This window comes from Ahaetulla prasina, chromosome 1, assembly GCF_028640845.1.
Source record: "Ahaetulla prasina isolate Xishuangbanna chromosome 1, ASM2864084v1, whole genome shotgun sequence".
NCBI lineage: Eukaryota > Metazoa > Chordata > Lepidosauria > Squamata > Colubridae > Ahaetulla > Ahaetulla prasina.
In genome coordinates, this window is record NC_080539.1 from 259,059,257 (window position 1) to 259,080,479 (window position 21,223).

Consider the following 21,223-nt stretch of genomic DNA (forward strand, 5'->3'; position numbering starts at 1 on the left):
AACTGGCGAATCAGGTGAACCTGATAGAAAGCTCCTCTGGCGACGGCCATCGTTTGATCTTCCAACGACAGCCGTGCATCCAGAAGAATGCCCAGATTGTGAACCTTCGCCGTGGGGGCCAATGACTCGCCTCCCACGGTCAGCGATGGAATCAGCTGATTATACCGGGATGCCGGCATCCACAGCCACTCGGTCTTGGACAGGTTGAGCCGGAGCCTGTTTCTCCCCTTCCAGACCCGCACAGCCTCCAGACACCGGGACATCACTTTGAAGGCTTCATTGGGGTAGTTTGGGGTGGAAATGTACAGCTGCGTATCATCAGCATACAGATGAAAGCGCACCCCAAAACCACGGATGATCTCGCCCAGCGGCTTCATATAGATGTTGAACAGGAGGGGTGAGAGGACCGACCCCTGTGGCACCTCGCGGTCGACCTCTGCCCCCCTGCCAACACCGTCTGCGAATGGCCCGAGAGGAAGGAGGAGAACCACCGATAAACGGTGCCTCCCACCCCCAACCCCTCTAGCCGTCGCAGCAGGATACCATGGTCGATGGTATCAAAAGCCACTGAAAGATCTAATAGGACCAGGACAGAAGAACAACCCCCGTCCCGAGCCCTCCAGAGATCATCCACCAATGCGACCGAGGCCATCTCCGTGCTGTACCCAGGTCGGAAACCGGACTGGAATGGGTCTAGACAGACAGTTTCATCCAGGTACCGGGGAAGCTGTCGTGCCACGACACTCTCGACAACTTTTGCCACAAAACGAAGGTTGGAGACAAGATGATAGTTCGATAAAATAGCTGGATCCAGGGAAGGCTTCTTGAGAAGGGGCCTCACCACCGCCTCTTTCAAGGTGGACAGGAAGACACCTTCCATCAAAGAAGCGTTAACAATTCCCTGTAGCCAGCCTCGTGTAACCTCCTGTAACCTCCTGTGTGGCCAGTACCAGCCAGGAGGGACACGGGTCCAATAAACATGTGGTTGCATTCAGCCTCCTCAGTATCCTGTCCATGTCCTCGGGAGCCACAGGATCAAACTCCTCCCAGCTGACAACCTCAAGACCTGCCCCCATCCCCCTGTCTGAATCTACCCAGTCTGTGTCCAGCCCCTCCCGAATCTGAGCGATTTTATCATGCAGATACTGTCCAAAATCCTCAGCACGACCTTGCAACTTGGATATGAAGGAATATAGTAAATGGAAAATGTCTTCTCCAGGTGGCTTGTATTATTCTGCAGGTTACTGCAGCCCTTTTAATCTATTCTGCCATGCTGGGATTGATTGTTCTTTTCATATTAATACTGTAACAGTTTACTTCATAGTCACTTAAATCCTAAAATCCTGTGCTGCTTAGAGGAGCCTGCGATGTGATCCAGAATAGTCCCAGAATTCCCTGCAGGAATTAGACATCTGGGGAGTTTCCATTAGATTGAAGCTGTAATTGCCAGACCTCAGTGCACTATTGAAGCAACTGATAATTAGAGAACTGTTTACATTCCTTTTTGTCTACCTACCATTTCATCAGTCTCTGCAACCAGTGTTTGGTTTGAACCTAAAGAAGTAGTGATTAAATTTCAGTGATTGGATTTGGGGTCTTTAAATATGAATCCATTTAATAATCAGGTGAACAGAATTAGCCTTCTCAATTCTCAATATTGTCCCAAGATGGGACAAGACTGTGTTTAATAGGATTTTGACCAAAGGATTCTTTTTGTTTTGGTCAGCAAACTCTAGCAATTCTTCCTATACTAGGCTGGCTGTTAGTGATTTTAGTTTGCTGCATTAAGCAGGTTTTTTTGGCCTGATATATCTCATTTAACTTAGTGCTTCACTTAATAAGAGTGTTTTATTCTGTTTTCGTCTACAGTCTTTTCTAATCCAGAGTTTAAAGGACCATTGCTTCTAAAGCCCTGAACTGATTTGATTAAATTTGGCAAGCTCCTTTCTATTCTATTTTGCCTGCCAATTTTGTCAGAATCTTCTTAGAGGCAAATAAAAAAATATAGCCTTTTGTGTTTATTTGGGCTAGGTAGTAAGTTGATAATGCTGTTTTTTAGGTAATAATGTTGTGATTCCAAAAACAATCAGGTTGGGCAGATTTGACCATCATTACCTCAGACTTTTGTAACATTCTAGATTAGAATTCTTTAGTCTTTTCACATTCCTACTTTAAAATACATGTTAAAGCTGAATTGTAACAATTTCCAGTCAGGTCTGTTGAGGCATAAGGAATGGTATTGTGACTTACAAAGTAGATGCTAGTTCCTAAAGCATGAACTAAACAGGGTTTCCCCAAATATTAATATCGAGAAACTTAGATTGACAGTTGAAATGGATTTCTCCACTTTCCTTTTCCTGGCTGACTTGGGCTACATGCAAATTGTTCCAAGTAATAATATGTGGAGTGGGCTATGATATTCTGGTTTTGTTTTGTTTTTTTAAATCTAATATTCTCCAGCATTCAGGTGTCCTTTGGGCCAGCATGATAGGATGTAAGTGGTAAGCCAGTCTTACCACTTACAGATCATTAGTTACAGATCTCATTTACTTCATTTAATTTCATTTACCATGGTTTACCAATGGCTGAAAGTTCATCTCGCTATTTGGTGCAGCTCTTTGATTAACTACAGTAGAGGTGTCAAACTCAAGGCCCGGGGGCCAGATCTGGCCCACAGGGTGCTTAGATCTGGCCCGTGGGGCTGCCCTGGAAACAGTGAAGGACTAGCCCGTGGTGCCTCTGCCAGTGAAAACGGAGCTCGGGAGGGCCACATGCAGCCTTCCCAAGCTCCATTTTCACTGGCAGAGGGTTGCAGGAGGCTGTTGCAGCCAAAAATGGACCTTGGGAGCCCGTTTTCTCTGACAGAGCACTCGGGCCACCACAGGCACCCCCGACACATGACACTGTGTTTCTCTTCAGTCTTTCACTGAGTAGAAGTCATTGGCAGACTTTTAAACTTTTAAAAAGTCATTATCAGGAAGAAACCAGATGGGGGTTTTGGATTAATTTATGACAAGCAGTAAATCCTAGCAAATGTGTTAAGTGAATACACCAAATGACAAGATAATCAGTTAATCATTTATGATAGCTCTTACTGTGTTAAACTAAATAAATACGTGAAGCAGGTTCACATATGTATATCTGCTGTAGTTCATAAGGACTAAATTATGGCTTAGCAGAGTGATGTAGATTTTTCTGAATCAGGAATTACCCTTGGCATTTATGTACATGGAGCTACAAGACGCACATGCCTACCTCTTAAAAACCATGTTAGATTTCATCATAATATGCAGGTCATTCCCATTAAAGTTAGAAAACTGATAGGTGGATTCCTCAACAACATTGGGTAATGAAACATAGGCTTTTGAGTAGGTTCTATTTCTTCTCTCCCTATCCTAATTGATTCTTCAGGAAAGGGTTTTCGTATGAGCCGAAGGATAGCAGCACATATTGATTGTGAATCTAAGCCTTCTCTTTGTCCTCAGCTGAATAATGAGATTCATTTCAACGAACACCTTTGCAGTGGGATCTCTGAGAATCTTCTCATGCTGCCTCACCTTCTCTAGGTTTTAAATAGGCTGCATTGCTATCACTGCATGTCTGCTTCACTGGCAGTACAGCTGACTGATTGAGGGCATTGTAAGAAAAATGTTTCTAGGACACCAGTCTTTAACTTTCTGAGATTAGGACCGACAGTATTTTTCACTCAGACTTTACCGTAACTTGGGTATTCTTCACCTGTAGTGCTGAAGAGACCCTTGCACATTAGGTCTGAATGCCTGCAGCAAAGCTATTTGGTGTTGTCAAGACTTGGACTTAATATTACAGGTTTCAGGGCAGAAACCAATGCACACATCGCTGCATGTGCGATAGCTTCAACATGGCACACATTCATGCCCAATCTTATCAAAGTGATGTTGACATGGCAGGAACACAGAGCACACTGGGGAGGGTACATTTGGGAACCAGCTTCCTAAATAATTTATGTGGTTAGAGAGGCTATTTATGTCCAAATGGATTACAATAGAGAATCCCAAAATTTAAAACCAAAACTCCAATGTAAGAAGAAGCAAATAATAGGGCTGACAACATCTGAATCGCTCTTATGATTTTGGTTTGAATTAGTGCTGATCTGTAGCAGCTGGCTGTGGCACCATATTATAAAAATACTCTGTTTTTCATAGTATAATTTCTGCAATGGTTTGCTGTTAGATATAATAATGTAGGCTATGTTGTGGTTCTGATCATTTTACAATGTTACCATTTTCATGGTTTTAAGTCTGGGTTTCAAGATTAATTTAAAAAAAAAATCAGCTTCTTATTTCATATTGATATAAGAACATAGGAACACATGCAGCAGTGTTGGAATAGCTGAATGCCATCTTAGACCACAACAGTCTATCTGCCTGTGATTAGGCAGATGCCTATTGGCCAGCAGGAGATGGGGATAGTTAATTTAGGTGATACAGAAAGTTAAGTCTTCAAATCAGGAGACATAACCACGAAGGATAGGAGAACAAGATTTAATTGCGCAAATGGAACAGATTCTTCTCATGCGGTAGAAAAATCTGAACACTGAGCCACACCCATGATTTTACTTTTATACATTTCTTACAGAAAGTAACATAACAGGAAAAGTTGACATTTAAGTTACATGGTCAGCGTATAATAATGTCCATATTTGGGAGATATTTTACGCCACCTGATTCATCTGTTACTTTCGGTGTCCTCTTCTTACAACATCATGTTACAGAAAGTAGCTGGTACACAGGTCACAAAGAATAATAGTTAGCAAGATTTCACATCTTCCTGTTGGTTGTTTTAACAGAATGCCTCTGCAAGATATGACATGATAGGAAAATTTATTTAAGCCTTATAGATTTATAAGTATTCAGCTTTTGGGGTATAGTGGTACCCTTACTTTGGGGAGGTCTACTTCATAGGTACAGAAAAATCTAGCTTTCAACCAATATTTATTTCAACCTACCTGTCAATGACTACTTCAGCTTCAACCACAACAATACATGAGCACACAATAGATACAAACTTAAAGTGAACCACTCCAAACTCGATTGCAGAAAATACGACTTCAGCAACAGAGTGGTCAATGGCTGGAATGCACTAACTGATTCTGTGGTTTCATCCCAAAACCCCAAAAATTTTAAGCTTAGACTGGCTATTGTTGACCTCACTCCATTCCTAAGAGGTCTGTAAGGGGCGTGCATAAGAGCACCAGCCTGCCTACCATCCCTGTCCTAATGTTCCCTTTCCCTTTAATATACTGTATTGCAAAATGTTATTTCCCATTTGCTTTTAGTTGCAGGCAGTGAGCCTGATGCTGTTTTATTTGGCCTTTGCAATAAGCAAATGAATTTAGCTCCAGATGAATGGGTAAACAACTGAAAATAACTCTGAATTGAAGAAAAATTCAGGCTTATTAGGGAGTGGGAGTAAGACGTAACTTCAACTAAACTAAGCAACCATAGGAAGTTGCTGTTGTCAGATTATTGAGTGAGAAGCCAGGCGTTCCTGGAAGCCACCTGAAAAAGTCTGATTTTGCCATAAAAACTTGCTGTTCTCAAAACAAATCTCTTTTTCTGCACATTCATGTCATGTTCAGTTGAACAAGTGCACATAAAACCTTGTTAAAAGTATTCAGTGAAAGAGGAGGCCCTACAGGGCAAGGAAAGACACTTAACGGTCTCTGATGACTAAGTCTTTTCAATCATTAGTACATGTAGCAGATGCTTTACTGTGAAGCAATTTGCAAAGTCAGTTCTGCAGACCATTTTTTAATCCCAGTTATTTGTGTCTCACAAAATTCCAACCAAACTGAAATTTAAAATTTCAGCTTTAAAATATCCCATTACACAATATCCATTTTGACTGATTAAAAAGCAAAAATTTAGTCCATATTTGCCCTCCACTTTTTCCTCACGCAAGTTTCCAATGCTGCTTACTTACAGTGAGCAATTTCAAACTTTAAAGAATTTATTTTAAACTGGTTGCTGCACACACCATCTGGGTTCAGATTAGAATTATTATTATTATTATTATTATTATTTTTATTATTATTATTTAAATTTTTATACCGCCCTTCTCCCGAAGGACTGGTTTAGTACTGCTGGCTAGGGAATTCTGGGGGTTGAAATCCATACCTCTTAAAGTTACCAAGTTTGAAAAACAGGATTTTAGACATCTATGGATATTCTCAATCATCCGGGTCATTCAGGTACCCCAAAGGTGCTTTTTCCAAAGCATAACTGAACTTTGTTGTTGTTCTTTGACATTTCGCTTCTCATCCAAGAATCTTATGCAGTCTTCAGATCTTTTCAAGTGAGATTCTTTTTATTGTATTATCAAAAACATTGAATCTAGACTGGTGCTGATACTAATTTTTGTTAACCACCCAAGGCAGTATCAATTGCTGCAAACAAGGATAGGGGATAGGGAAGCTTTTTGCCCGTGGAACGATGTTAAATCACCAGTTCCCAGCATTTTAGCCCATCCAGTAGAAAAGATTCTAGCAGCAGTAATTTGGATATTTGGCAAACTTCCTAATTCTCATGAATGTACAATTCATATATAAGTACAGTCCCTCCTGGGAATTGGCTTTGTGAAGGAGAGTTCCCCCCGCACACAAAAATAAGTTCTTTACTAAATAATAGGATGGAAGGTTCCAAAAAGACATAAAATACAAAATGCTTTGATAAATATGTCATAGTTGCTTTAGTTACTAGAAATTTTTCTATATTTATGTTACACACTACATCTATTACTGTGCTCATAATTCACGGCCATTACTTACTGTCGTCTCAGTCTCCCCTGAGTAGTACTAAAGATTCATTAGCTGCTATTATTTAAAACACTGGACTTTTAAGAAAATAAGCAACATTTGTAGACCATTCCCCATCTAAAAACTTTAAGTCCATATTATGCAAAAATTACTCCTCTTCATTATTGGTAAAAGTCCTAAATGGTAATCACATCCTCTTTATGGTATGTTATGCCAGCCTCTCTGATAAAGAACACATCCTGGGATAATATCAGTCCAACTTTGGAATTCACTTTGCTTGGCTGTCTACGTTTCTAGTTGAGTTCTTCTTCATCTTGTAAACCAATTAAAAAATGTTCATCAGTTCTTGGCTACTACTGTAGTGAGGACACTCAAGAAAGTTAAATTCCCCAAGCCAGGAGAAAAAAAACCTGACCCAACCCATTGGCATGATATGGGCTCATCACTTCACTTTACTGCTCATTTCTTCAGCCACTTGATGTCTTCATTTAATGATGGGATGCAGAAGAAGATGAAATTTTATCACTGGGGAAATGCAAATATACTTTTTAAGTCTCCATTTTAGAGACTTTGGCCTCTTGTACTCATCAGCTGGCTGGATTCCTCTTACAATTCTCTGTACTTTTATACAGCAGTTTGAGTAGTTTGGGGGCTGCTCCCTGGATTTTTGGTTGAAAAAGAACGGATCCAAAAGTTATAGGCTCAGCTTCCTAAGATCTAAATAAGATCCAAAGCAGTGTTGGTGAAGAGGCATTTTGAGTTTGTATTAAAGGAAAGAAACCTTCTGCTAGCCTTGAATTCCATGATATTCAATTGTTGGCATATGAGGCTATTCCCTTTTTCTTCTTCTTCCCATATGCCCAGTACTTCATCAGCTACTTTCCAAGAGTATTTTTTTTAACGATAAAAGGTCATTCAAGGGTACTCTACCTGAGGTAAAGTCAAACTGAATGTAGTGGGATTAATTTCTATGTGAAAGGGCAAGGTGCTTTGCAATCCTGTACTTTCTGATGGGATTTTGGTAGACGGCTTGCTGAAGTTAGGCTTTGAAAGTTCCTCCACCAAAGTGTGTTATGAATAACCAGGTTACAGAGCCATGATGTTGCAATGGTTAGAATGCAATATTGAAGACTAATTCTTCCCATAGCCAGAAGTTCGATCTTGATCGGCTCAGGGTTGACTCAGCCTTCCATCTTTCCAAGATCGGTAAAATGAGGATCCAGCTTGTTGGAGACAATATGCTGACAATTTAAACTACTTAAAGTAGGGATGACAAACCTTTTTGCTGTCGCATGTCAAAAGCAGGGGGAAGCGCGGGGGGAGTGGTGTTGTGTGTGTACATGCCCATATCATAATGCAATGCCCCCCCATGCATGTGCGCATGAACCCCTCTGTGCTGCCCCACCCCCTGCGCATGCCCAGACAACTCCCCCACACCTCGTTTTGGACCTAGCAGGCCTTCCTGAAGCCTCCGGAAGCCAGAAATGGCCCATTTCCATATTTCCAGTAGGCCTGTTTTTCGCCCTCCCCAGGCTCTGGAAGCTTTCCTGGAACCTGGGGAGGGTGAAAACAGCCTCCCCCGACCTTCTGGAGGCCCTCCAGAGGCTGGAAATGGGCCGTTTCTGGACTTGCGGGAGGCCTGTTTTTCACCCTCCCAGAGCCTCCACACGAGCCCTGTACTTACCTGACATCCAAAACGGGTCGCGTGGAGACTCCTGGGAGGGGAGAGGGTGGGCAGGGCAGGGCCAGCCAAAAATCAGCTGGCCGGCACACACACATGCTCAGTGGAGGTGGCCTAGGGCAATGGTTCAACTGCCCGCAGCAATGGCTCCGCATGCCACCTGTGGTACGTATGCCATAGGTTCGCCATTGCAGACTTAGAGAGTGCTGTAAAGCACTATGAAGCAGTATATAAGTCTAAGTGCTATTACTATTGCTATAGCACCTGGTCTAAAACTACCAACTTGTCTCTTCGGGAGTTTCTGTCTACATTATGGTAAAATATCAAATCAGAAGGCTTTAATAGCTAGGGTGATTATTAGAGATGGTTTGATTCCATCTGAATTAATTATTATGATACATACAGGAAAAGGTATTGTACAGTCCACAAGAGTGAAATCTAATCTAATGCCTTGGTATGTGTGCCATCGCTTTTTCTGGCACCCCGCACGTCTTAATTCCACACCACATTGGTTCTGTCACTTTGCATACTTCTGGTTGTGCACCCAAGGCCTCTGCTGCAGTGCGGTTCTCTTTGACAGCTTCCAGAAGACATGAAATTTGGGAAATCTGTCAAGGACTTCAGAAGAGATAGAAGCCATTTGATTTTTAGCACATTTATTTATCACCCTAGCTGAGAAATGCTCCCATTGATCCAGAGAGAAAAGAGTCAGTTCCTGCTGGGTTATATAATGCAATCCTTTGACAATTTACACATGCCATGGTTGCTGGGGAAACAAAAAGTTTAAAGTTCCTGAAAAATGTGTGTTTGAGAATCCAGAAGTGAATAAATAATATTTTGAAAGACATTAGTCACCTCAATGGGGAAATCCCAGATTATCTGATAAATTGAAACATTCACATTCGTTGTATCTTGTTTAATCTACTTCAATTGGCATAGAGCCCCATGTTTTCCCAATGATTATATTTTACAGACTACAAATCACTCTATTCCTGAGCTGTATTTTTGACAAATGGGCCATAGTATTCTCACTGAAGTAGGAAATTCTTACTAAAACTCCCTATGGCAATGGTTCTTCCCTGAAATGCACAATAGAAGTTTTCTAATACGAATGTGTGTAAATCATTGAATTTACTGTGGAATGTCTAGGAATCCAAATGTGACAATGGGTACAATGAATAGGCAGGTAGAGAGGTACTACCGCTCTCAGAAGAAAAAGAAAAGCCAGCCAAATAGAAGCCAATTTTCCTATAATATCATCAGCCCTTTGAGGTAGACCAGACAAGATATTATTTTTATTATTTTATTATTATTTAATCAAATTTATATACCGCCCTATCTCCCGAAGGACTCAAAACCATGAACCCTAATGCTGTTTGTTTATATACTACTAAAACTTTTGTTCCTGTAACCTTTAACTGGGCAAAACAATGCATCCCTAATTTACAGAATATGCTTACATTTTGGGACCTATCATCCCAAGGAATTGAAATATGCCAAATTTTATAAAACATTTTATGACGTGTAGCGTAGAGTGAATTTTAATGAGTTTTTCCATAACGATTCCCATTATTCTTCTGCAGTTATCTCTTTGAAGTTTTTCATTCACTTTATGATGCAGTTTTTAAAATTGGTTTCCATTCTGTATTACATTTCAATAAATTTATACATACACAGTAGTACAGGTAAATCTTGCTTAAAGACCACAATTGGGACCAGCAATCTGTCACTGAATGATGCAGTTGTCAAGCAAGAAATCGCATGGCTGCAATGCAATTACAAACTCACCTCCATTGCAGTCATTAATCAAGTCACCCACAGTCATTAAGCAAAATACCACATGACTGCAACCTGCAGTTTTATTGGCAACTCCTCCATTGGCTCTGTTCATTGGAATCCGGGTGTGAAAGTTGCAAACGAGCATCATGTGATCACGGGGATGCTGCAACAGTTGTAAATTTGCTTTTTCAGCTTTGTAACTTTGACGTCACTAAACAATTTTGGAATCTCTACACTGATAAATCCTGCACTGTCGTCTTGTGGATACATAGAGAAGATATTTCCTATTGCAATGAGACCTGCTATTGATAAGTTATGAACATTTAATCTTTGCTTCATGGTAACTGTTTGCTGGGTTCTCTGGGGTAATTCTGTATTTTCTAGGCACAAAGCTATTGTCAAGCAGTTGGAGACACTAGAGGAAACAGAATGGAAGAAGTTTAATCTTGTATCATGCAGTACACTGGGCCCTGAAGTCTTCAATAGATTAATGCTCCACTTGAACATTGTATAGGAGAGGCAGTTGCAATGAGGTTGAGGGTTATTAAACTCAGTGGCAAAGGTCTATAGGGTGGTGTATGGGGGAGGGAGGGAGAGAGAAAGAAAGAGGGATGGAGGGAAAGAGAGAGAGAGAGAGAGAGAAGCGAGCATGGTTGCTCTGTGGATAGTAGCTTCACAAATTGTTTCCCTTTGATTTTTCTCTGAACATTTTCAGCTTTTGCTTCCCTGAAGGGGAAGTGGATGAAATGAGAAATCTACTGTAAAAATAGTTGATTGCAGCTGCTGATGGAGATGGTGAAAGGATTTGTGGGGAAGGAAATCATATTGTGAATGGACCTTGTTTACTGTACTTCCTTACAAAGATTAAAAGGTCTACCTCCTCAGCAGAATACTGCAGGCTTAATCATTCTGCTCAGAAACCTCTCACGCACCTAGGACAGGGGAGGGAGAGGACCAGCCAGCGGAGCAGGAGGAAGGTTCAATTTGCCCATGCGTTTTCAGGCACAGGCCAAAAGAAGCACCTCATTCTCCTGTGTGCTGCTTAGAGAGTCCAAGCATGGGTTTCAATTCGTCTGATTGGCCAGAGACTGAGTTGCAAATTCTTTGGCCACGCCTCTTCCTCCCGGCCAAGCCTCAGTTTTTTCAACTCAATCAGCCTAGAGAGACTTATAGTGAGTTGATCCATCAATAGAATAGAATAGAACAGAACAGAACAGAACAGAACAGATTAGAATAGAATTTTTTATTGGCCAAGTGTGATTGGACACACAAGGAATTTGTCTTGGTGCATATGTTCTCAGTGTACATAAAAGAAAAGATACCTTCATCATGGTACAACACTTACAACACTTAATGATAGTCATAGAGTACAAATAAGCAATCAGGAAACAATCAATACCAATATAAATTGTAAGGATACAAGCAACAAAGTTACAGTCATACAGTCATAAGTGGAAGGAGATGGGTGATGGGAACAATGAGAAGATTAATAGTAGTGTAGATTTAGTAAATAGTTTGACAATGTTGAGGGAATTATTTGTTTAGCAGAGTGATGGCATTCAGGAAAAAAACTGTTCTTGTGTCTAGTTATTCTGGTGTGCAGTGCTCTATAGCGTCGTTTTGAGGGTAGGAGTTAAATTGATATTTTTAACTTTGTATATTTACTGTTTTTTATCCTGGCTGTACACCGCCCTGAGTCCTTCGGGAGAAGGGCGGTATAAAAATTTAAATAAATAAATAAAATAAATAAATAAACAGTTTATGTCCAAGATGTGAGGGGTCTGTAAATATTTTCACAGCCCTCTTTTTGACTTGTGCAATATACAGGTCCTCAATGGAAGGCAGGTTGGTAGCAATTGTTTTATCTGCAGTTCTAATTATCCTCTGAAGTCTGTGTCTGACTTGTTGGATTGCAGAACCAAACTAGACAGTTATAGAGGTGCAGATGACAGACTCAATAATTCCTCTGTAGAACTGGATCAGCAGCTCCTTGGGCAGTTTGAGCTTACTGAGTTGGCGCAGAAAGAACATTCTATGTTGTGCTTTTTTGATGAAGTTTTTGATGTTAGCTATCCATTTTAGATCTTGTGATATGAGATTGATCACTGTTGTGTCATCTGTGAACTTCAGTAGTTTAACAGATGGATCATTAGAAATGCAGTCATTGATATACAGAGCGAAGAGAAGTGGGGAGAGCACACAGCCTTGGGGGGGCCCTATGCTAATTGTACAGGTATCTGATGTGATTCTGCTTAGCTTCACCTGCTGCTTCCTGTTTGTTAGGAAGCTTCTAATCCACTTACAAGTGTGTTCAGGTACCTGTAGCTGATTTAGCTTAGTTAGAAAAGTGTCTGGAATGATGGTATTGAATGCTGAACTAAAGTCTACAAAGAGGAACCTTACATAGGTCTTTGGAGATTCAAGATATTGTAGGATATAGTGCAGAGCCATATTAACAGCATCATCTATTGATCTATTTGCTCGATATGCAAATTGCAAGGGATCCGTGATGGTTTTCAAGTGGGACAGCACTAGTCTTTCAAAGGTTTTCATGACTACAGAAGTTAGAGCAACTGGTCTGTAGTCATTCAGTTCCTTGATGGTGGGCTTCTTCGGCACTGGGATGATGGTAGAGCGTTTGAAGCAAGAAGGAACATAACACATCTCTAGTGATTTATTGAAAATATGGGTGAAGATGGGGGCCAATTGGTCAGCACAGACTTTTAAGCAAGAAGGAGTTATCTTTATTTATTATTTTATTTATTAAATTTTTATACCGCACTTCTCCCAAAGGACTCAGGGCGGTGTACAGCCAAAGATAAAACACAATATATATACAATTAAAACAACATTTAAAACATAGCAGATTATAAAAGGCTGATAATTTAAAAATTTAGATTTAAAATTTAAAATTTAAAATATTAACAGAACCCCAAATTTAAAATTCAACACTATTATGCCAGTCCCGCTTGAATAAATAAGTGTGTTTTAAGCTCACGACAGAAGGTCCGAAGATCAGGCACTTGACATAGGCCAGGGGGAAGTTCATTCCAGAGCGTCGCTGCCCCCACAGAGAAGGCCCTACTCCTGGGGGCCGCCAGCCGACACTGTTTGGCGGATGGCACCCTGAGGAGACCCTCTCTGTGAGAGCGTACGGGTCGGTGGGAGGCAAAGGGTAACAGCAGGCGGTCTCGTAAGTACCCGGGTCCTAAGCCATGGAGCGCTTTAAAGGTGGTAACCAAAATCTTGAAGCGCACCCGAAAAACCACAGGAAGCCAGTGCAGACTACGGAGTAGTGATGTTACATGGGAGCCACATCATCTTGTCTGGGCCTGGAGCTTTTCCTGGCTTTTGTCTGTGAAAAAGGTCTTGCACTTCCTGGGACCCCAATGGGATAGGGTCAGTTGTAGGAGGCTTGGCTGTTGTTGGTGTGTCTGAGATGGGGGTTGTAGATATAGGTGACTGTAGTTTCCTTTCAAACCTGCAGTAAAACATGTTCAGGTCATCTACCAGTTGTTGATTTCCTTCAGCCTGGGAAGGAGGTTTGTGATATTTTTAAGAGTTTTCCACATGTTTGCTGGTTCATCGGTTGAGAACCGATTCTTTAGCTTTTCAGAGTTCTCCCTTGTTAATACATTTCTGGCCTGATTGTACAGCATTTTATCACCTTTTCTGTAGGTGTCCTCTTTGGAACAATGTAGCTGCTTAAGTTTAGCTGTGAACCAAGGTTTGTTGTTACTGTATATTTGCAAGTTCCTTGTCGGTACACATAGGTCTTCACACAAGCTGACATATGATGTTACAGTATCTGTGAGTTCATTCAGGTCTGCAGAGCTATCTTCAAAAATATTCCAATCAGTGCAGTCAAAGCAAGCCTGTAGCTTGAATTTTGCCTCCTCAGTCCAGGTCTTCATTGATTTAATTGTTGGTTTTGTGGTTTTAGGTTTTGCCTGTAAGCACGTACAAGTGAATCATGCAATGATCAGAGTGTCCTAAGCTGCTTATGGTAATGACCGATAAGAATCTTTTAGTGTTGTGTAGCAATGGTCTAAAGTATTCTTACCTCTAGTGGGACATTAGATTATAATTAGGATAATTACCAAAAAAAATCTATTCTTTGAAGTGGCTGGAGCGCTGAGGAAGTGATCAGCTTGCCTTCCATGTTGGGAGCGGCGTTGCAATTGTGCCAGAGCTGCCATTGCCGCGTGGTTGGCTCATTAGCTCAGCCACTGTGGCTGAGGCCACAGGACATCAAAACCAGCTTTGGAGACCGAAGCATCAGTCTGGAGCTTGGCTGGCGGCTGCAAGTTGCAGTCGAGCTTATCTGCCACATGAAGATCAGAACGCTGATAGCCGTCATTTTGTGGGCAGCAGCCACGATTGCCAAGCCTCTGCGGGCTGCGAGAGGAGCCAGGAGGCTTGCGAGGCAGCATCGGCGCTGGGTGGAGCTCCCCCAACGATTGAGGCTTCAATCAGGAGCCAGGAAGGCAGCATTTATGCACAAGTAAACCATGTTGCTGGTTTCAGGGGCTCTGATTGCGGTGTGGCGTTTGTAAACGTGTTGCCAGTTTCGCACCCTTTTCTTACTGCTGCTGCTGCTTTGCAGCTTGTCTTGCGCTAACAAGCCATGTTGCCGGTTTGGCACTATTCTGAGGACTGGACTGTGCAGTGAGTACCCACCATTCTTGATCTGTGCTAAATCGTTCATTGGGGAATTAATTGCAGTCTGTGAGTCTTTGGCAAGGCAATCACTAACAGCGGTTACAGCTATAATGGCAGACTGCATGGATTCTGATAGCAATAATTCTGGGGCATCTTCCCTCAGGCAGCACATGGCTGAGTGTTCTGAGCCCAAGAAGGCTAGATCAGTAACCAAAGGGCCTTCTACTAGATCCAAGGCCACACATTCCAAACCAAGATCCTCAGCATCTGAAGAAGATGCCAAAAGAAAGCAAAAGATCCTGGAAAAGCATTTTGCAAAAGCCCAAAAGCAGGCAGAGGCAGCAAGAACCCCAGTAATACCAGGGAGTGCTAGTGTGCCTTCCATCTCCTTAGCACCAATGCAAACACTATTGGAGGACCAGTTAAACTAGTCTCCTAATGTGATTCCAGGTGTTCAGGAATTTCATGCTATTTCCTTTAAGGAAGTGGGTGAGCATGCATCCGGTCTATCTACTTCAGAATTGCTAGCTGTATCTGGCAACAGATCTTCTGCTCCTTCTGCCACATTCAGTCCTACAGCGGCGGAGCTCCGCCCTCCAGAACATCCTGACCAAGGATTGTCTGTGGAATTATGCAGTGCCATTGCACAGACCATTGCTCAAGGTATAGATGCAGCTCTCACCCAAAGGGGATTAATGGAGCCATTAAATCCAGGACCTTCGGGGTCTGGGGCCCTGCATCATTACTTGCAGCCAGACAAAGGCTATATCAGGGAATCTCATTCCCCACCTCCATCAATGCCAAGTGAGGCCTCACTGGAAGGGGATGAGGATTTGGGGGAATTTGAGTTTTCTGAGGATGAAGGGGTCTCCCTGGACAAACCATGTACTCTGGGTTTTTTCAGCCCAACTTATTTAAGACTTTATTGTTTAAGGTCAAAACAATGGCCAACATGGGGAGAATGGGAAGTAGTGAGGAGAACCCCATGGAATCTCAGGATCCCACTTGGCTCCAGGATGATTCAAGGTCATTGGTCCCAGCAGGACCTTCTCAACGACATCAATTGGCTGGAACTGAGAGCAGCTCATCCGGCATTATGCCATTTTCAAACCGAATTGTCAGATCAGCATGTAGTACTCCTGACAGATAATGTGACAGCCAAAGCGCATGTCAACAGGCAAGGAGGTACCTGCTCCAGGGTCCTGATGCGTGAGGCGAAGGTCTTAGGTCTCTGGGGGGAAAGACATCTACAGTCCTTGTGAGCAGAACACATTTTCGGGATGGCCAACAGCCAAGTGGACTGGTTGAGCAGAACAACCATCGACCAGTCCGAATGATGCCTCCACGAGAGAGCTGTCTCTTTCTCTGAGACATGCTTACAGTTTCTAATGTACTGTGGTTCTGTTGAAATTTATTGTGTTTTATTTGTAACATTTAGTCGCATCTTTTTTCCCAAGCAGCCCTAATTCCAGGACTTTCCATCTTTTATTCAGCCCATATTCCCTACTGGGCAGTGGTGAAATCCTCCGTGGTTTGCCACCGGTTTGCTGCCTGCACATGCTTTGTGCGCACCAAACGTGCATTGCGTGCATGCATGCACAGTACGTGACAAACTCATGCTGCATGCGTAATGTGCACCAAACATGCACTTTGCATGGAAAAATGACACTTAACAAGGTAAATAGAATAGCAAAGAGGGAACAGCTGTGCCGCACTATTTAGATTCGCTAAAAAGGAGGATTTCCTGCTTTCTAGCAAGTATAAATCACGTGGAACAACTGATTGTCGGAAATACCGGTGCGGACTAACCTGTAGCCTTTTTTTACTACCAGCTCCTGAACTGGTAACTTTTATCACTACCAGTTCGTGTGAACCAGTGCAAACCGGTAGGATTTCACCACTGCTACTGGGGCAGTTAGACTAAGATCACACCCAGTGGATTTCATGCTGACATAGGGAATTGAATCTGGGTCTCCACAGTCCAACACTAATTGCTATCCCAGGCTGTTGTAGAGCTAGGATCCTGGACTCTAGCAGAAAGAGCAACGAAGTTCCCTATCTGTGTATAGAGGCCCTTTTATTTGGAGTTGGAGAAGCTAAATAAGATGAATACCTCTGCAATACGGCCTTTTTTTTTTTTTTTTTGAGAAACGGCCCTCTGGTGCTAGCAAAATACCAATGACTGTACTTGCTCATTATATTTAATTGGTTGTATATGTCCCTGTTATACTGTGCCTGACATTTTCCTCCTCCGTAGTTAATACAAAGATTGAAGGTGATTTAATTTGAGGAAATAATGCAGAGGGGAACTACTTAGTTTTCTCGTCACGGGTCCTTTTTCCTTATGCAAAGAAAAAAAGATTTCTGGAGAGAGATTGTGGATCATCCCTGAAAAAAGATATTGATAAGATTGAGCGAGTCCAAAGACTGGCAACAAAAATGGTGCAAGTTCTGAGGGACAAAACATATCAGGAGAGGTTGGAGGAACTGAAGCTTGGAGGGAAAGTGGGAACATGATTAAAACCTTTAAATATTAAGAGCGTAAATGAGGTTCTAGAAGGCAGTGTTTTCAATATTAAACTAAAATCAAAAAAACGGAGACATAACCACAAACTCAAAGGAAGGGTGTTCAAAAGTGAGTCAAAACCCTCAAACAGCAGATTTGATAGACCAATAGGCCTTTTTCTGCTGTCAGTTTTCTACCCTGTTTCCCCCAAAATAAGACTTCCCCAGACTTCCCCTGACAATAAGCCCAATTGGGCTTTTGAGCGCATGGCAATAAGGCCAAGCCCTTATTTCAGGGTTCAAAAAAAATATAAGACAGGGTCTTATTTTCGGGGAAACATGGTATGTTTCTAACTCTAACACATCTACTTTAGCTTTATAAAGATTAAAATTGTATTTATATGAATACTTAGTTGGAATCAAGAAATCCCGATATGCAGGAATATGCAGCCAGCAAAATAGAATTCATAGATGGTGAACAACTTACAACCAATTAAAGAGCTGTAAAATGAAGAAACCAAGAGCTTCTGGAATGAAAGAGGACAGCTGAAGCAGAAGATCTCGCATAAATTCAAGAAAATATCTCTTCATCACTGGTTGGTTTTTTTTAGGATTCTTGTGGGTCGGAATGATAGCAAAACAGGGTTTTGCCATTTTTAATGCTTACATCAAACCAGATCTGTTCTGTTCTCTCTGTTGTCCGCATCAAGATACTGAAAATTCTGCCTGCTGAATTTCCCAGTATTTTAATGATGCAGCTGCCATTTACCCACACAACTGGGCAGGCTGAATAGAGAACTCTACTGCCAGCGCTGTCTTCAAAAGGGGAATCGGGTTGGAATCAATTCCTTGCACCTGCTGTTCGCAGGGGGTGTAAGGTTCCATTGAGCAAGTAGCAGGGTGGTGGTGTTATAGAAAGTATTGTAAGGAAGATGAACCTTTACAGAAATATTCAATAGCTGTTACTTAGGCAAAAGGGACTCGAGTGTTTTTGAAATGTAAAACTGTGAAATAACATCTTGAAGTGGCTGATACAAACATCTCTCTAATTCAGTGAACTGTAAGATGGAGGAGGAGGAGGTATGGCACAGGCAGGCTATATTCAGCTTTACCCTGATTTAACCTTCCTGCAAAGGTCTGGTCTACTTAGCAGGGTTGTAGGGAGGAAAGGGAAGAGTTCTGTTTTTAGGTAATGGACCCTTAGTTACCTAGAACCCTGATTCCGATTACACCTGTGCATGCGCACACAACTATTTCTTTTTGCTGTTTTTAAATTGTGCAAAGCCAGTCTGTATGACAAGTGTCATATCTACATGGGCTCTTCCAGGTTGTATCAGGAGAGCTCCTAGGTGGCTATCCTTGAAGGAAATTAATCCTATGAACTGCTTCAGGCTGTTGGCTGCATTATGACAGCTCTAATGGCCTTGGGTGGTATTTCTCTGAAGATAATGTGGGCTCAGCCTCCTATGGCCATTCACTGACATAAAACTTCTAATTTTGGGAGCTATTACTGCTTAAATAACGGAATCATAACTGATTTAATGCAAACAGTTTAGACAGTGAGTGTAAGGAAAATGCTGTAACTGGCAAAAAGTACACTGCACATTATTCACAGAGGAAATACAGAAGTCTGCACTATGGATTTTGCACAATGCCTAAGCCAAAATTAGGGAGTTTTCTCTAACCCTCTGATCCAAGACTGGAAAATGCTTCTGGATTAATAGAAAATGGTAGTGCTGGCCACAGATAGCAGCTATAAACTAAGATCCGTCAGTATGGGGCCAGAAGTCAAAGAATCAGCAAATAGTTATAAAAATAATTAGCATGGATCACAATACCTAAGTAGGAATTCTGGCAGATGGAAACAGAGACATAGACACCCAAGGAAAATGACTGAAAGTGGCCGAGCCTGAACTGATAGTTTTAAGTCTTTCATAAAAGCCACTTTTTTCTTGCTTAAATTCTGAGATTCGTCCTATAATGCAGGGTAATATGTAAAGCAGAGCCAAAAATATCGTCTGCACAGACAAAGCACAATAAGAGCTGTTGTGGTGTGATAGATAGAACAGACTAAGGAAATGTTGTTCAGATCACAAAACCCACCACTTCACCTTAGCCAGGCTTTCATCTTCTCTGGATTATCACAGGGGTAAAATAGGAACAAGGGAGAACACATTAGCCATCTTTAGGAGAATCGGAGTATTAGGCTTTGACATGTGCTAGCAAGATTCTGAATACATAATGATTATGAATCCCGAACAGCTCTCCAACATGCTGGAAGTGTAAAAAGGTTTATGGAACATATTATCATCTTTGGTGGACATGTCTGGCTGCAAAAAAGTATTGGGCCAAAATTAGGAAATGGTTGGAAAAGATAACCGACCAATCTATTGATTGGAAACCAGAGACATTTTTGTTGGGAATACTCAGTAGAAAATATACGAAGGAAATAAAATATTTAATTCTACATACAATATCGGCCACAAGAATATCATATGCAAAGAACTGGAAAAAAGACAATACACCAACAGAGGAAGAATTGATAAAGAAAATTTTTGATTGTGCCGAGATGGACAAATTAACAAAGGAAATTAAAGAAAAGGAAGACACAGAATACTATGCAATATGGAACAAATAGTACAACTGTTTGGAGATTAGGAATAGCGGATAACAATGACTGGGGGAAAATCACAAACAGAAAGTGTTGTAAGATAATGTATAAAATTAATATTATGTCTGAAGGAAGTTATACAGCAATAAGGGATAATGGATAATTATAATATATATAAAGAGTTAGGGGAAAATGTAAACAATAGAAGACTACCGTTATGAAACTGTTGTAAAAAGGGAATATATGTTTTGTGTTTGTCATATTGTGTTGTTGTAGAAATTTTAAAAAAGTATCAAGGTGGGAGCCAATCTTATCTTTGCAGAGATGATGTTCCCCAGGGGACAGCCACCCCGGATAAGACCCTTTTTCTAAGTGGCACTGGATGGAGCTCCTTACCCTGTCTCCCTCATCCCGTGGTTGGGTAGATACAGTTGGAAAAGTTGGTCCTTCAAATAACCTGGCCCTCAAGCCATTTGAAGGCCTTGCAACAGTAAATCCCCATGGAACCTTTTCTAGCCTAGTACATTACATTTCTGAGAGCTGAGGTTTCTGAGGAATCTCCTTTGCTGGCCTCTGGCAACTGTGATCTCTGTAGCATTCACATTGCTACATATGTTATAGCAGTTGTGGCTCCGAACCTGCATATAGATCTTTCACTTTACCCCACTGCAGGAGGGCTGATTCGGTGACTTCTGCCCAGGTCTCTCTTTTAAGCACTCCTTGGAACTCTTCACGGCCATGCTGTATTTGAAGAGCAGTCGAAATGTGCCATTGCTTGAAAATGGACCATGATTTTCCCTCTCTCCCCTCATTCTGCAATAGTGTGTTTCTCATTAGATCATGATTTAACTGTCCTATAGAGCAATTTGCGGTGCACTGCAGAAAACCTGCAATTTAGAATCAGGGGATCATTGCATTGTTCAGATTTGTAGACTCGTTTTAATAACAGTATCACTGCTCTTTGTAGGGATAAGGAATAGTTCCTGCAAAATGATGGCTAATCTCCCGTGCCTCTATAGATTTCTGCTAGTGCCATTCGTGACTTTTTTTTATTAAAGTTCTCTTTGGGGGAGTCTTCAGGTCAGGGAACAAGAAACATAATAAGATAAAATATCCTTTACGCATTGTCAGTTATGGTTTTGGGTAGCTCAATTTTATTTCACTTTTCTAATATATATTAAGTGGTTAC

The 21,223-nt window shown here is 41.5% G+C and overlaps 1 protein-coding gene across 5 annotated transcripts in view; it reads left to right on the forward strand.

Moving 5' to 3' along the window:
* SYT12 (synaptotagmin 12) overlaps positions 1 to 21,223 on the forward strand; it is a 64,864-nt gene that overhangs the window by 36,328 nt on the left and 7,313 nt on the right. The gene's annotated exons all lie outside the window — the stretch shown is intronic.